Source organism: Athene noctua, chromosome 11 (genome assembly GCF_965140245.1).
Source record: "Athene noctua chromosome 11, bAthNoc1.hap1.1, whole genome shotgun sequence".
Taxonomy (NCBI): domain Eukaryota; kingdom Metazoa; phylum Chordata; class Aves; order Strigiformes; family Strigidae; genus Athene; species Athene noctua.
In genome coordinates this window covers 18,917,310-18,933,137 of record NC_134047.1, presented here as the reverse complement: position 1 = coordinate 18,933,137, position 15,828 = coordinate 18,917,310, and the positions used below count along the sequence as shown (strand labels likewise).

At 34.6% G+C, this 15,828-nt stretch overlaps 1 protein-coding gene across 1 annotated transcript in view; it reads left to right on the top strand.

The window, feature by feature from the left end:
- DIAPH2 (diaphanous related formin 2) overlaps window positions 1-15,828 on the top strand; it is a 249,059-nt gene that overhangs the window by 212,019 nt on the left and 21,212 nt on the right. The gene's annotated exons all lie outside the window — the stretch shown is intronic.

Sequence of the window (15,828 nt, the reverse complement as noted above, 5' to 3'; positions counted from 1 at the left end):
AGGTGTATTAAATATGTGTGCTGAGCTTGCAAGTCTTAACTTAAAATGCAAAGATGCCAATCATATTTTTGTCAGACATGTCAATTAAATAGCCAGTGCTCATCAGGAGGGAACATTTATCACCAATGGAAAGATGACTGGCCTTATAGTTGTGAATTAATGTTAATTTTAAATATGTGCTTTTCATTTCTTGATCTTTCAAATACATTTTATTTCCAAATTGATTTGGTCTAGATAGTCATTCAGATCTTCATTGGGCCTGCTCAGTGAAACCCTATGCTCCAAGCTCTAAAGCCAGTTTTAAAGAAGGGGTTTTGGCACCATGATAGCAACCCTTTCATTGAGTAGGTTTATTTTTCCTGTGATGGGATTCCAAGTGACAAGTGAGTATCACACAGTTGTTGTAAAAATGGGTGAGATTGTGCTGAGAAGAGTGCTATCAGGGAAACAGCTTTTTATTTAGAGTTAATACAAGTTGTTTTTCTTCACCTTTTCTACCTTAAAAGTGGTAAAAATCATCACTATCATATAACTAAGCCCCTCAGAAGGTGAATATAAAACTAATGAGGTATTTATTTTTACAGCAAGGGGAAAAGCACACACTCTCAAAGTAAGAAAATGCTTTTATCATCATGAAAATTGTTTTGTTCTGTTTCACACAGCTTTCATTTAATGAATGACCTTTCTTGAATAATTTGTTACTTGAATTTTTTAAGGATGGCAGAGCATTCTAAAGTTCAATTTATCTTCACTCCTTTTATTGACAAGATAAGGTTTATAAGAGTTCACGAAATGCAATCAGTATTTGTCCATGGAATGGAGTTTCCACAGCAGTAAACCCTCCTTTTCCCTAAATATTTTCTGAGTCAGAAGATGCAGTCTAAAATGTTTTCACTTCTTCTTTATATCCTCTGATATTCTGTTGTCAAATTTTTGCTGAATAATACACATTAAATACTAAGAAACAGTAAAATAATGAAGAGGAATCAAGTTAGCCAAGTTAAAGCTAGTGACAGATTTTAGTAGAGATATTAGTTACTTTCGTATTGTCTGTTTCTAGTGCTAATATAGCTCAAAGAAACGTTTCTTGTTGTAACCCAGTTTATTCCAAGTGTAAATGTATTTGAGTAGATATTTCTCAGGTGAAATAAACCATGCAACCTTGCATTTTTGCCATCCCAGACATGTTTTCTTTTTACATCTATCAAGTATAGCTCTGCTACATTAAATTCTGCTACTTGAATTCCTGTACAACTAGTACCAAGGTTGGCCAGAGTGGACTGCTTGCCATTTTGAGTTGTTAGTCTTCACAGATAATTCTAATTACTATTGATCATCCAATGTTTACATTCATATATTTGTATCAGAAAAACATGTTTTTATCCATATGTCTGAAGTTTCTTTGTTGAGAATAATTAGTAATACCTGCTCATATCTCTGATCATAACTGATCTCCTACAAACATAACTAAGAAAATGATTTTATAAATACCAAAGGATAGTTGTAAAGGGACTTCACTCTTCTGATAGTCTTGATTTGTCACTCTTCATCTTTCTCCAAATTTTAGAAATAGCCAAAATAACATTATACTGCTTCATCCTTTCATGTATTTTGCTCTGAAATAATGTCTATGCAGTGGTATTGGATAATGTGTTCTGAAGTCCATTGGGTTGTAAATCTGATTGTAAAGAAGTAATACCTTACAAGATCTGCATTAACCAGTGACCAGCAGAATACTTGTCACCATTTCCAGATGAAATAAATCTCTCCAAACTCATTCATAATGTTTTTTCAATACTAAACTAGTGTTTATTATAGCAGCCAAAGAGAAAGAAAAATGCTTGCATCTTCGAGTTAGTTGTTTTCAAAGAATAGTATCTGAAACTACCTTTTTTGGGGTCTACAGAGTATGTTGATCAAGTGTCCAGTTTCATATCTGGTTGCATAATTCATAATTCAAATAAAGAGCAAACTAGTGTAGATTTTAGACAGTCTTTGACAATATTCAGTTTGGAAGTGATTTCTGTACAGATAAAGCTATAGTGGTCTTCTGTTATATGTAATTTTATTCGAAGAAAACTCATATTATGTAAAGGGCAACAAGTTGCCTTTAAGACAGTGTTGATTTTAAAAATATAACCTGAAAATTAGTGAACTGAAATACATTATTTGACTTCCTTCATGCACGTTCATATATCGCCTGATTATTTAACGGATTGTTTTCAAGTGTGATCGTGACCGTAATGAAATGCATATTATACTTCTGAAATAAGTATTTTGGGGGGAAAGAGGTGAAAAAGAGCAATATGAATGTGATGAGAGATAACCCTGGTGATTTGGCTGTTACATTGTTCTGCTTTCAGCAGAAATGTGCTGGTATAGTCAAGGTGACTTACCACAGCAAAGCCCACGGGCATCTTGACTTTCACATCCCCTCGCTGGATTATGTACAAATGAAAATAGACAAGAACATGGTAATTATGTTTTATAAAACTAAGTATTTAAAGACATCCTAATAAACTTCTCTTGAGAGCATTGCTGTGCACTAGTCATGGTATCGTGACAGTGTCTCTGCAAATGTTTCTGATACTGTGGTTTAGTGTTGTGATATCTCTAATATTATCCTGACATTTGCAGCCTTTGCACTGTGCGTTATTGGCCAAAATTTGTGATGCATGACGTTCTTGCTAAGGACTGTCGGGTATAATCAAAATTTGTGATAACATGACATTCTTGCTAAGTACTGTCAGGTAAAATCTACCATGAAACAGTCCTTTAGAGTATACAGAGACTATAGTCTTTTTTCAGAGACACACCTCCTTGGGAAGATGATATTCTAAGTTTAAAATTATCCATACCTTAGAGAATTAAAATTATTATTAGGAAAATCCATATTTTTAGGCCAGAGTAAGACATCTTGTGCTACCAAAACAGAAAATTTAACTTCAGGTGCGATGCTAACAATTTAAAATTAGCCATGTAGCTCAGCACAGCAAATTTCTTATGTGGTTCCTGCATGACAGTTCTTTTCCACTCAGCTATAGTAAAACCGCTTAAATTATTCTAAAGATCTTCAGACAAAAATGTTCAGAAGGCTTTAATTGAATCAACCATGTACCTACTGGTAACATTCCAATCTGCTGAAGCTAGATACAGAAAAGGTACAGACTGGGGACTGATGCAAAAATTTTTAGGTCAAATCAGACACTTGTTTTTCAGGAACATGTACAAGGAGTTCATTTAGCTTCTGTGCCCTTTATGAAAGAGAAATAAGGTCACGGATTCCTCTGCTGCTAAATAGCTGCAGGTGAACTAGACACAATCACTGCAAAAGAATTTTCATTATCTTTCTAAATCAGATATTTTGATTAAACATATGCCCTCATATTAATTTCAAATAAAGAGGTGCAAAATTCATATAGAATAGAGATAAAGCCTTGGTTTAGTTGTGTTCTGTAGATGATGAGGTTAGGAAATAGGTTCTTCTCAGCTTAAGAGTTGGGGACTGATTGCATGGTCATAATTGAATAAACTCATTTAGTGCTTGTGATGAATTAAGAATATAGGAACTGCCTGTTTAAGTTTTGTAGATTTGTCTAGATTGTTCCATTTTCTAAATTGCTAGATCATGCTTGTAGGTAGTGCCTAAGCATCAGGACTGGATTACACATTGGTCTACAATTAATGTTTTCAATATAATTCAAATACTCATTAATTTGCATTTTATTATTTTATTTACTCTGATACCATGTTTCAGAGAGAAAATTATTACTTTATTGCATCATCATCTTTTGGAACTGTTCTGCTGTAATTAACCACGCAAAGTAATGAATTCTAAATTACGTTTTCAATTACTTGTGACTAAAATTATCTTAAATTTTAAAAAATTGGTTTTGTCCAATGGAAAGCTTCATTGCTCTATCAATGTTGTTGTAGTAGAGCTCTCGATTAGGGTAACTTGGATTTTAAATTAAATGTCAAATATAATTTGCTATTAGAAACATAAAGTGTATGCCTGTAGTCTGAAGGAGGAAAAAGCTACTTCAGCATCATTTAATAGTGATATATATGTAAAATCAGCTTTCTACCAATTAAGTAATGTCTGGCAAAACAAAAGAAGTACACGTGTGTGTTGGGTGTGCACACAGCCCTACTTTTGTGTGTATGTGTTTACATATGTATACATACTGTGCTGTAAATACAGGAATGCAGTTTGCTCAGATCTTCTAGAAATAATGGGTTCCATAATTTAATCCTTTTCATAATATATTTATGACTTTTGAAATGTGAAATTCCTGCTCTGTTGGTCATTGACATCTCAGGCTGATGTTGGGTGGATGTGGGATTGGCTGTGTTCACTGAACAGTGATGTGTGGTTCTGAATATATTGTGACCATACAAAACGGGTACCTCAGCACAACTGAGGGGACAGGGAAGAAACACAGAGGAGCAGGTGCAGATAAGAGTTTAAATTGAATGAAGAAACTGTAGGGGATATGTTTGGGGACTATTGTAGGTAATACTTGGTAGGAGTTACAGTTATTCAAAGTTTTCTGTGACAATTGTCAAAACAAAGAATTTTATCTTCTATATTAAGATTGAAAAGAAGCTTCTAGTAAAAAAGGGTTTGGTTTTTTTTTTTCCCCATCATGTACAGAAAGATATTTTGGTAAATGTGGATCTTAACTTTTGCCCTTGAACTAGGAGGTTTTCCTAGGAAGTTAAAATAGGAAAGTAGTATGAGGTAACCATTTTATTTAAAATATTCAAGATATTAGGATTCTTTTTGAGCAATCTAATATAAAGGTTTTAGAGAACATTAATCTGAAGGGAAATTTCGTGTATATAGTTAATTTAAAACTATAACAGCATGATTGTTAGCATCATTTATCATTATCACTTCTATTTACTGCATGGAAGACAGCAATTACATCAATTCCACAAATGCCAGCATCTGTAATTTTTTATGTTACAACTTTGGCATTTAAAATTTCAGACAGAAACTCTTTGGGGGAACGGAGGGAAGCTGGGAGAGGGGGAGTGAGTCCTTGGCCTGGAAAGTTTAAAGTTCTTTGGGACCAGGACTGTGGGTCTCCTGGTTGAAGAGAGCTGTAAGGCAAGCTGTTTCCCAACAAAGACAGCAGTGCCTATCCTCTTAATGCTTTATGCAGAGAAAGGGTTCTCCTCTTCATCACATGGGGATATAGACGGGGGGGGGGGGGATTAAGCACTGTTCTCCTTAGAAGCTGCCAAAATGTACAATAAATATACCAACTTATTTCCTGCTTGTTTTGTAATAGTCTTGACATGACCTGCTAGCAATTTTAAGTTAAAGCACCTAAAAATTTATATGCTGAAACAGGAAAGGTGTTATCAAAGAATTTTAAAGCATCTTTCATGTGACATTTCTTGTCCAAACTCTTACCAGGGTACCTGAATCTATGCAGAACACCTGCATAAAAGTTTAGATTTACTGCATGAAGTTTTGAACATATGAACTCTATATTTTTGCGTTTAAAACAAAAGTAACATTACGTACTTATAAGTAGCCTACAGGCAAAAGGTCATCATCCAACACTTAAGGTTGGCATAAACTTGAGCCTTATTCAAAGTTCAGATTCAAGATATAGAAGATGGACGTACACTGTCAGCCAGAAATACTTTTCGTAATCAGTATAGATTAATGTTTGTATATAGAAATAGTTTAGGGGGAAAATAGCATTTTTTTTTAATTACTACAATAAAATGTCTGCTTTTTTTTTTTTTTCAATAAAAGTTAAGTTTTTTTAAAGTTCTTATATTTGGTTATATAAGTTTATCCAGTTCCTCCTATAACGTTAATATTTGACATTTATCCTTTTTCAAGGGAAAATATTACCCAAGCAAGTTATTTTGAGCAAGTTATTCCTTGATGACAGAATGATGCCTGTGTATTGTTATTTAGTAGCAGAGATTACAATATTCTCTAAAAGCAGTACTTGCATTTATGATATTTTTTTCTGTGTTAACTCTGGCCTATATATTATCAGATTTTTTTTTTTTTTGCACGCGTTGCAGCTTCCCGTGTTTGTATGTTTACCTGTCTTTCCTCACTCGCAGTGATGGTGTAAGAAACTGTATTAGAAATGTCAAAATGATCTTAAATCTTACCACTGATTTTGTTATCCTGGGAAGTCAGGTTACCATCCAGTAGCATTACTGAAATCAGGTTCTATGACTGTAGAGGGTCATAAATTTTGTTGCTTTTATAGTCCAAGTTCATGTTTGAGCTTCCATGTAATTTTATATTCCTCACTAAAGTTCTCAGGTACTTCCTTGTTACTTCTATTTCACATATTCAATGCAACTTGCATCTCTGTTGTGTCTTCATATCATTCACTTTTAATGTCTCACACACACACACCCTCCCCCCATTACCTCTATGTATACTTACAAGTGGAAAGTTTAACTTAAATCAACATCTACTTAAATTTCTCTAGAGTTTCCCTGTATATAAACTTTAGGGAGATGCACACACCTTATATCAATACTGTATATCGAACCAATCTGTACTAGACGGTTGTTAATAGAATATGCATTCTAATCATTCAGGTATCCTGGAGGAAAGCTCGTAAGATAATTACCTTACATTTTGTACATTCATGAACACATAAAATGCTTTGAGGATTGAGGAGTTCATAGAGAAAAGTAGTAAGAACTTCCCTGCCAAAAAAATCAAGCAAATTCGTGGGTAAATACAGATATGGAAAGTGGTTGTTTTTGCTGAAATCTGTCGTATGACACAGTTATTGAAACTTATTTTTGTATTATTTGGGAACAAAATCGTGTTCCTTTCAGAAGTTCACCTCCATCAGCCCTTCCTCTCTAAATCATGTCTAAGGGGATTTGTCTCCTTAATCATAACTATCATAGTAGATACAGTAATACTGATCTTTGTTATAAATATATTTATATCTTTGCTTTTTGTAGTAATTCTTAAAGGAGTGCTTGATTAGTATGCAAATATGTTCAGATTATCAGTCTAGACCATTTTCTATGGGGAGTTTGTTGATTGACACTGTTACATGAGTTTTTGTAGGAATTTCTTCCCCAAATTCTGTTTATGTTTCAATCCAGTGCTCAGTGCCTATTGAAATATTATAATTCAGTTCAGAATGTTTGGGGAGGGGGTGGGAGGAGGAAGTTTCAGTGGAAACTCTGAGGATTAGGTCAAGTGCATGTAATTGTGGAAATTCATACTTATTGAAAAACCTACCTAGATCCTAAATTTAAAAAAAAAAAAAAAAAAAAAAAAAAAAAGTACCAAATGGGTTTTAAAAACAGCTTTCATTCATTTTGCTTTTCTTGCTTTCATTTTAAGTCCTAAGTGAAGAAAAAAAGGCACCGACACGTTGAACAATAAATTATGTTGGCCGTTCTTTTTTGGTGTGAGTACTGGGTGACTGTGTTTTTTATCATTGCTGTGGATGCTTTTAAAGCTTTCTTCTTCCACTCTCTTTAATAGCCAGATGGTATCTCAAAATACTTTTTCAAATTGACAAAGCAGAATGGGAAGATAGACTAAGGGAGGGCTTTAAAGGCAAAAGAGCTAATTACTTGCTGCAAGTCCCAAGTTCCTCGTATACCACTTAAGATATTCAGCACTTTTCAGTGTGCCTTTTAAGTTTTATGTTTAAAATAGCAAAGAAATAGATTTTATAGATAAGAATGGCATCATTAGGGAACCCAGAAGTCATATAAAGTTAGAATGAAGGACAACTCAAAGAAGCTTTCACCTTTAACTCAGGCTGTATTCTGCAGTCCACTTAATACTCTTGATGTGTACAAATCAAGTGCTGTATACAGATGAAAAAGTAAAATGTATGATTTAAATGTGTGGAGAATGTCATAGAAATATATGAAAGCGCTTTTCCAATGTCAGTAAAGTACGTTAAAAAACCCTACATTTAAGTGAAATACATGATGACAGGGCAAAAATACTGAAGGAGTTAGAATTGCAAGAAGGAAAAAGGAGATGCTGTTCTTGTCTTTCATCTTCACCCATCATTTCTGCAGATATAAAGGTCTCCAAAATCTTTTGTCAACTGCTGTACAAAAATGTTAAGGGGAAAAAAAAAAATCAAACTGTGCATTATAAAAGTTGGCTTGTATTTCACATTGATAGGTCCTAAGATTTTATGGAAGGCAAAAACTTGAGGTTTTGCGGTGGCTTCTATTCAAGCAATTAACATTCCTTATGATTAATATATATTTGAACCTGAGATCAGGGGAGGTTTCTCAACTGATTTGGTCTCTTCCCCTGAAAAATAACTCGGTGTTGCAGAGTAGGGCATGCTCCCACTCCTTTCTCTTTCATTTGATGTGTCTTGCTGAAATGGTCAGGGTAAAACAAATAGATTTGGCATCAGCGAGGATTTTTTTTCACAGGTCAGATTAGTGGGAACCTCTAAATCCTGTTTCAAGTTTATACAACTAAAGGATTTCAGAGAAGCATCTGTCAGGATTTTTTATTACATCCAGAATGTACTGGAACTGCCTTTAGAGCTTACTTTGGCTCTTAAATTTTCTGGTGTAATCTTTTACTCAGTGCTAGACAGAAAACTGCCCTGCTCAAATTTTTTGTGTTTATAGTACCTTTGTATCAGGAAAAGGTAATGTACGTACATTGGAGAGAGACAGTTTTAATTGTTTTGAAGTATAAATATTATTAAACAATAGACAAAATAAAAAATGAACAGAGTCATACATAAATAGATTGTCATTGGCTTGTACTTTGTTTTAAAGTGTTTCTGCTGGGAAGGAGAACTCTGGGGGGAAAAAAAATCAATGTACAGTTTCTGCATCTCCATTTTTCACACCACTGTTAGTTCTACTGTTACTTTCCTGCAGACATGACTTGAAAGCTAAAAATTTACCTAAAAATCATTTGCAGCATATCATTTTTACTAAGTTGAAATCAGTTTCTCCATAAAATTGCACAAAGCACATAATTTTAATGATTTTGGCCCGATGTGCCTTGGTGACTAAACCGCTTGATCTTGAAAGTGATGTTGTCTTAAAGTAAGCATTATTATTGCAACAAGGTCATTGGGTTAAAATTCTTTCATACGTTTTCCTATTACAGGCTCTTTTGAAGGTGTGCTTGAGGGGTTCAGTTTGTTTTATCTAAGTAGAGGGTATAATGGTAAAAGATCTGCAAATATTAATAAAGGTCCCCTTTTTGCTTGTAAACTTTTTACTGTTCAGACCGAAACATACTTTCTTGCTCAGTATTTTCTTAAAAATTAGTTCCTGCCCCAAAGGAAATGCCTGAATAGACATTCTCTGCAGGATGTTTTTCTTATATATGTAAAATCATTTTATTTTGTCTGAATTATCATCTAAGTTTACTTTGTAATTCCTAAGGGTTATCAGATGATCATTAAATCTTGATTTTCTGTCAGGAAGAATTAATAATCTTGACTTCTGAGTGAATTTAGAAGCAGTAGGGGATTGGAGTCAAATATTTGAATACCATTTCAGTGTTAAATCAGTTATTCATGTTTCAACTTAGGATGACTGCAAGATAAAAAATAAATTCAATTCATAAATCCTTCTTTGCATTTTAATTATTTTTTTCCCTCAGCTGCTTTAAAAATGTACCTGGTTTCGGGTTAGGATTGCTGCTTTGGGTGTCCTGTGTTCAGAACATCTTTTCATACAAGTTCTAATAAAGAACTTAGTAGCCATATGGATAGATCACATATAATGCTGTCTTAAAAGTTAAAAATAAGTTCAGTACAAGAAAATAAGAATTGGTTTCTGTGTGAATTGGTCAACTTTATTTTAAAGGACAGTTAAAGCTAAAGGAAAGCCTTTCATATTATAGTACTACCTTAGAAAAACCTGCAAGTTAACTTTAGACCCTGTGTCTCTGGTTATTATTTATTACTGTATTTACTTTAAATGGCTGTGGTTTTATTAATTAGATATATTTTTACCTCTCGATCACAGTCACAAGGACCTCTGAGGAAAAAAAAAATCTATTCAACTTCAAACATTGAACAAATTTTTGTAGTCTGTTTCATGGTTTATGTATTTTTATGTCTGAGGTGTCAATGAATATAGAGCCATATTGTCCCCACACCTTATATTCTCTTGTGACATGCCAGACTGCTCTTGTTGATGCAGTACGTTCATCTACCACGTAGCATGGCTTTATATTTACAAGGTATGGGAGGCAGTTTTATTCTCTGCTTGCTTTATTCTGTTTATTTAACTTGTGTGTGCTGCTGCACACCATTTAATGTCTTATCTAAAGCTGTATGAAAATGTTTATTTCCCATTATTTCCCATCAATTAACTTATCTTCCTTGTTTTCCCTAGTGTGACAGATTTCTGATCATTTTTTTCAAATCCCATACATTTATGCCATACATATTTGTATACATACATAATATGCACACACTACATACATTGTAAATGTACATATATAGAACATATTATGTATGTGTGTATAGCTTTAGGCTTGGAGTCTCTACAGTGTTTTGCACCCATATGTCATCCCGTCTGTCCTTTTAAAATAAACAAAATTACCCGTCTGTATTTTGTTGTTCCTCTGGGCTTAGGCTTAGCTTGCGGATACAGTATTCAGCCCTCAGTGATCCCAAGTTTTGCAAATCTAAACCTAGTTTTAGTTTCTGAAGTCCAGAATCAAAAAATCACAAAGGCATGTTTGCATTTAAATCTGAATAATTATTTTAAATTCTACCTCTAATGGCAGTGTAAATTAATCCTTCTTGGGCTAACAAGCAGGTTTACTGAAGCTACAAGAAAATATTTAGTCAGAAGGTCAAAGCCACTCTGTTTTACTGTCATAAAGGTTAGTTTATGTATCTTATTTTACTTTCCTGTTGACAATGTGTAGTCTTTCTATATAAAATAATATTTAGACTTTTTAGAATAAAAGCTATTTTTAATAATGTTTTGTTAGTTTGGAGACTTTATGTGAGAGCAGGAGAATTTGAGGCATCTTCACCTGAAATAGGTTTGTTTGCATTCCAGACGGGATTCATTAGGGTTTTCACTTCAGCAACCATTTATATTCAAACTTTGTGGCTGTATATGATGACAGTGTATTACTCTTTTGTACCTTTTGGTAATTCCTCTCTTCAGGCCTGTTTGGACTGTAATTCTACCCAGAACAAGGGCTTTCTTGGCAGATGCAGTTTTCAGTGTTGACTGAAAGTTATACCACAACTCAAAGAGAATCGAAAAGATTATCATGACAGCTTTAGACCAAATTAGCTGTTTTCTTGAAGTTGCCCTATAATTTTTGAGAAAGAAGTTTAGCATATGTCATATATTTAGAATAAAGCAAAGCTGAAATCGCTTGTGCTTCATGTTTTCAGACCATGCACACTGGAGAGACATCCGTCAATCACCGTTGTCCTTACAGATACAGTCCTTGCTATAAAAAGGCTGCAAAAAGTAACAAAACAAAAAAAAGCCACGCAAAAAACCCACTACACCAAAGCCCATGCAGATATCTGCAGATACCAGAAATCTGTTTTCTTTTGGTATTTCACAAAGCAGTCAGTGCTGTACTGTTTTTTTTTTTTCCCCTTTGGTTTCTTTTACTTCTTCATTTCCTTCTGTTTTCCATGTTGACTCTTTTTTCAGTTATGTCTTTTTTCCTGTATACACAACATTCAGGAATCGCAGTGACATCACAAGAATTTGTCAAAGGTTGATTCTCTTCTTGGTATATTCTTATTCTTTGCTGTTATAGAGCAGATTCTGTCAGTATTGTGTTTCTTTGAAATACATGAGAAATCTAAGCATAATCTAATTAAGGAAGGATAACTTAAGTTTTCTTGGTTTTCCACTTTTGTCCTCTCCTCTTTCATTATCCTTGTACAGCAACTTCTCTGGGCTTTTAGCTGAAGGTGATGGCAGACAATCAGAAGAGCTTTTTATTTATTTAATTTTACATAATGCAGGGAGGCTCTTCTCCCCATCACAGTGCTGACTGAAGTCCCTTTGGCTGTGTCTGTGGCATGGACAGATGTTTGATGCCATATTCAAGAGTCCTGTTCCATGTGTTCGTTGCCTGTGCATCCTGATGCATTGTGTTCCCCCAGGCAATTTGGAAGGAGACCCAGACACACAAGCCTGAAGTGACCTGGCTTATTCACTACTAGGTACCTCAAATAAAATGAGTAGGGTGCCTCACTGAGGAATGCACCTGCTCCACAACTAGGATGTGGCCAGCACATGCACCATGGGTGCAGGATTATAAAATGGTGTGAAATAAATATAGCCAAAACCATGGAACCTCCTGCACCATATCCATAGCAGCACTTCCTAAATGCCTGTGTTATGGGTTCAGTCATACTTGACTATGGCTGTTGTAGTTACGAATATATTAGTAATAATATTTTATATCTATTAAATGCTGAACCATGACTGGTAGTTTTGTGCGATCAGGAATTTATCAGGCAGTTAGCCTGAGTCCTAGTTCTACCATATCTTATCACTGAGTCCTCAGAGAGTAGTGAAGATCCCCTATGTCTAACTTTTGTTTATTTTGTCGGTATATGCTTTAGCCTGTGGGCATATGTTAACTATTTTAAGAGCGAAGCTAAATAATAGATGTTAATTTATTTTCATTATGTACAGTTACTTAGGAAGAAGAATACTGAAGAGTTCTGGCATAAGCTGTGAACAGATTAGAAATGATAAATTGGCAAAAATACCCCTTTCCTATTTGAAAAATATCACTGAAACCAGAGCATTGGCATTTAAAACTGCTGAGAGTATGGATGTAAATACTAATGACAAGCCAAAAATAACTAGTGTTAATACTTATTATTTCTGAATCCCTGATACAGGCTTGCCAAGAATCGGGGAGCTGATAGGGTGTGAGAAATCTTTGGAAGAGCTTTTGGAAATCATCTAGTTACAGCCTCCTGCTTGAAGCAGAGTTATCACCAGGCTAGATGGAGTCAGCTGTGACTTGTCAAACAAGTCCTGAAAACCTGCATAACCTCCTGGGCAACCTGTTCTAGCGCTGCCCTGCATTCCTAGTGTAGATTTTTTTTTTTTTTTTTTTTCCCCCTAACATTTAAACTGTTGGTTTGGGCTGCTGTTTCCTGTTTTACTTTCTGCCACGACCAAGAAGAATTTGACTTGGGTTTTGTGATTCACCTTCAGGCAGCTGAAGGCTGCTGTTGGATGGCTCCTTAGCTCTTCTCTTCACAAGAACAAACTCCCTTCAACCTCCTTATAGTTCATGTGAACAGTTAGTGATCTCATAGGTCATCTGAAAGAAAAAGCAAGACAAAACGTATTAGGGAACTGAATTTTCTGCCTTTTATAAGTAAGATATAGAGGCTGTATGATATTAATTAATTTGGGGTTTTGTACCAAAAATAAATTTTGCAAAGGTGGGGGATTGGAGTTGCAAGAATCAATGATTTTAGTGTATTATCTGTATATGGTCAATATTAGTATTATGGATTAAATATAAACCCTGTAGGATAAGAATTAATGTTTAGTTACATCAGTTGTCAATTACAGGCAGGGATATTTTTAATTGTATAAAGCCAGACTGGATGATTAAGCCATTTTCAGAATGAAAGAAGGAAAGACAGCTTAACTGCTGGCTAAACTATTAGGATTAGACCCAGAATATCTGGGACTAAGTGGTTTGCTTAAATACTGACTCTGTATTTGACCTTGGATTTTTTAGAAATACTTAGTGAGATTTTCAGCACCAGTTAGATGTATAAAATATAATTCTACTAGCCATCTCAGGTTTTGGGCCGGGATTCAAAAACCTTTATACTCTTGCCCTTATTCATATGCAACAGTGGAAATAGAAGTGGAAATAACGCTACTATTTCTTATCAGGGTTTCTTTTGTCTTTGTAATTTTTTTGGTGTGGTCCTGTGCGTATGCGTAATGCCCAGTACTGGAGTTGTGATGCAAAGATCATGCTGCTTTGTTTCATTAATTTAGGCAAGACTTGAGTGTTTGGAAGGATGCCTGCTTGTAGCCAACTTCCTGTATCCCACCACAGGTGAATAATCTGTCCCATTTTTGTTTTGTTTGGGGGGGTTTTGTTTGTTTTTATATAAGCTTCCTTTTTCAAATTGAACAGAACTAGTCAGTTTTTGGTGTGGTTTTGCTCATGCAGGGATGTTAAGTTGCAGTACCACATGGTTACTGTTACTGGATGGACCTTAAACTAGATCCTCTCAAAGCTGTTGTGCGCCACACTGAAGCTTGCCTTCCTCTTTTGGGCTGCTCCATGGGATGATCACTAATAGCACTGAAAAGATTGTAATAGGCCAATGTGACATTTACCCAGCCTGTGTGGGGTAGGTCAGGGCCGCTCTATTGCCCGTTCTCTCCTCTCCTCATTTTGCAGCCAGCATCTCTCTCAGCTCAGACTGTTAGCAGTACAGACTCGAGTATTTTCCCACTGCTGGTATTTTATACTCTTACCAGACTTCAATATAATACAGAACTCAATTTGTTTCTCCCATTCATCTCTTTTCAATCTACTCACCTTTCTTTTCTGGAGTGGTTAGATCATGTTCTTAAACAACTTAGGTGAAAGTATATTGTAGATGTAGATTTTACTGTTAACTGTTTGTGTTGACTACCAGTTAACTACTGGTGTGTTTACTACTAGTTTACTAAGTTAACTAATGTTTTCTAATGCTTTATTTTCAAAACTATGAGCACTATGCATTTGTCAGAGACTTCAAAATACGATATTGTGAGGAAATAGGATTGGTGGAATTGAAATTATTTTTCTCAGTAACAAATTGGTATGAAGATGCTCCCTTTTTCTTTTTTTCTTTTTTGTTTTTAAAACCTGAGGGGGTTTTAGTGACACAATTTAATATGTAAAACAGTCCTTCAGAGGCTTTTCTCTATCATGAATCTTATCAGTTAGCCCTTGGCAAACTGCAGGCTAAAATCCTGTTAAGTATCCTCATTGACACTCACACAAAAAAATGAATTCCTTGTGGTTACTGTGGGTCTGTTTTGGTTTTTTGCAAAGATTCTGGAACTTTCTGTCGTATCTCCTTATTACTCTTTAAAGAGGTGGACATTTAGCAGCGGATTTAACCTTTTCTACTTTGCCTTATGAAGCAGAAACAATAGAAATAAAATAATTAGAAAAAAAAAATGGATTACAAGCAAACTCAGAAGAAGCTGAGAAGAATCTCAGAAGTGTACAGAGTTTAGGTAATGTGTAATTATACATAGATATTTCATAATAAAATATTGCAGTATGCTATTAACCCCTTAATTAAAGTTGAGAGATCTAATGAAGGCAAATGAGAATGAAACTAATATTCTCAGCTGTTGCAGAAAATATTCCCATTATATCAGCTGTCTTGTCTGCAAAGGTGACAGGGCTGACCCTGGGTGGGAAGCATCCAAGAAAAAATGCAAAATATGTCAGTGCTTAAATCTTCCTAAGGAGGAAAAATTACTATTTTGTGTAATGAAATATTTTCAGAAAACTTAGAATTTGCTGGAACCATTTTATTTACAGAAACCTATAGCTGCCCAAAACTTAAAGTTGACTTTAGGTTTAAAGTCAGCCTAAAGTTGACTTCTCTGTTTCAAAAACCTTTTGGGAAAAGGGTTGAAAATTGTTCAATTCCATTTTTCTATTTCAGTGTTTTTTAAAGGAAAATATTTTAGCTCTTCATTGAGCCAGTTTATCTGAACTTCATTTTAATGCTAGGATTTTTTGAGACCTGTATTTGATTTTTTTTTTTTTTTTTTTAGACCTGTAATTTTTAAAATCAGATTTCAGATGGC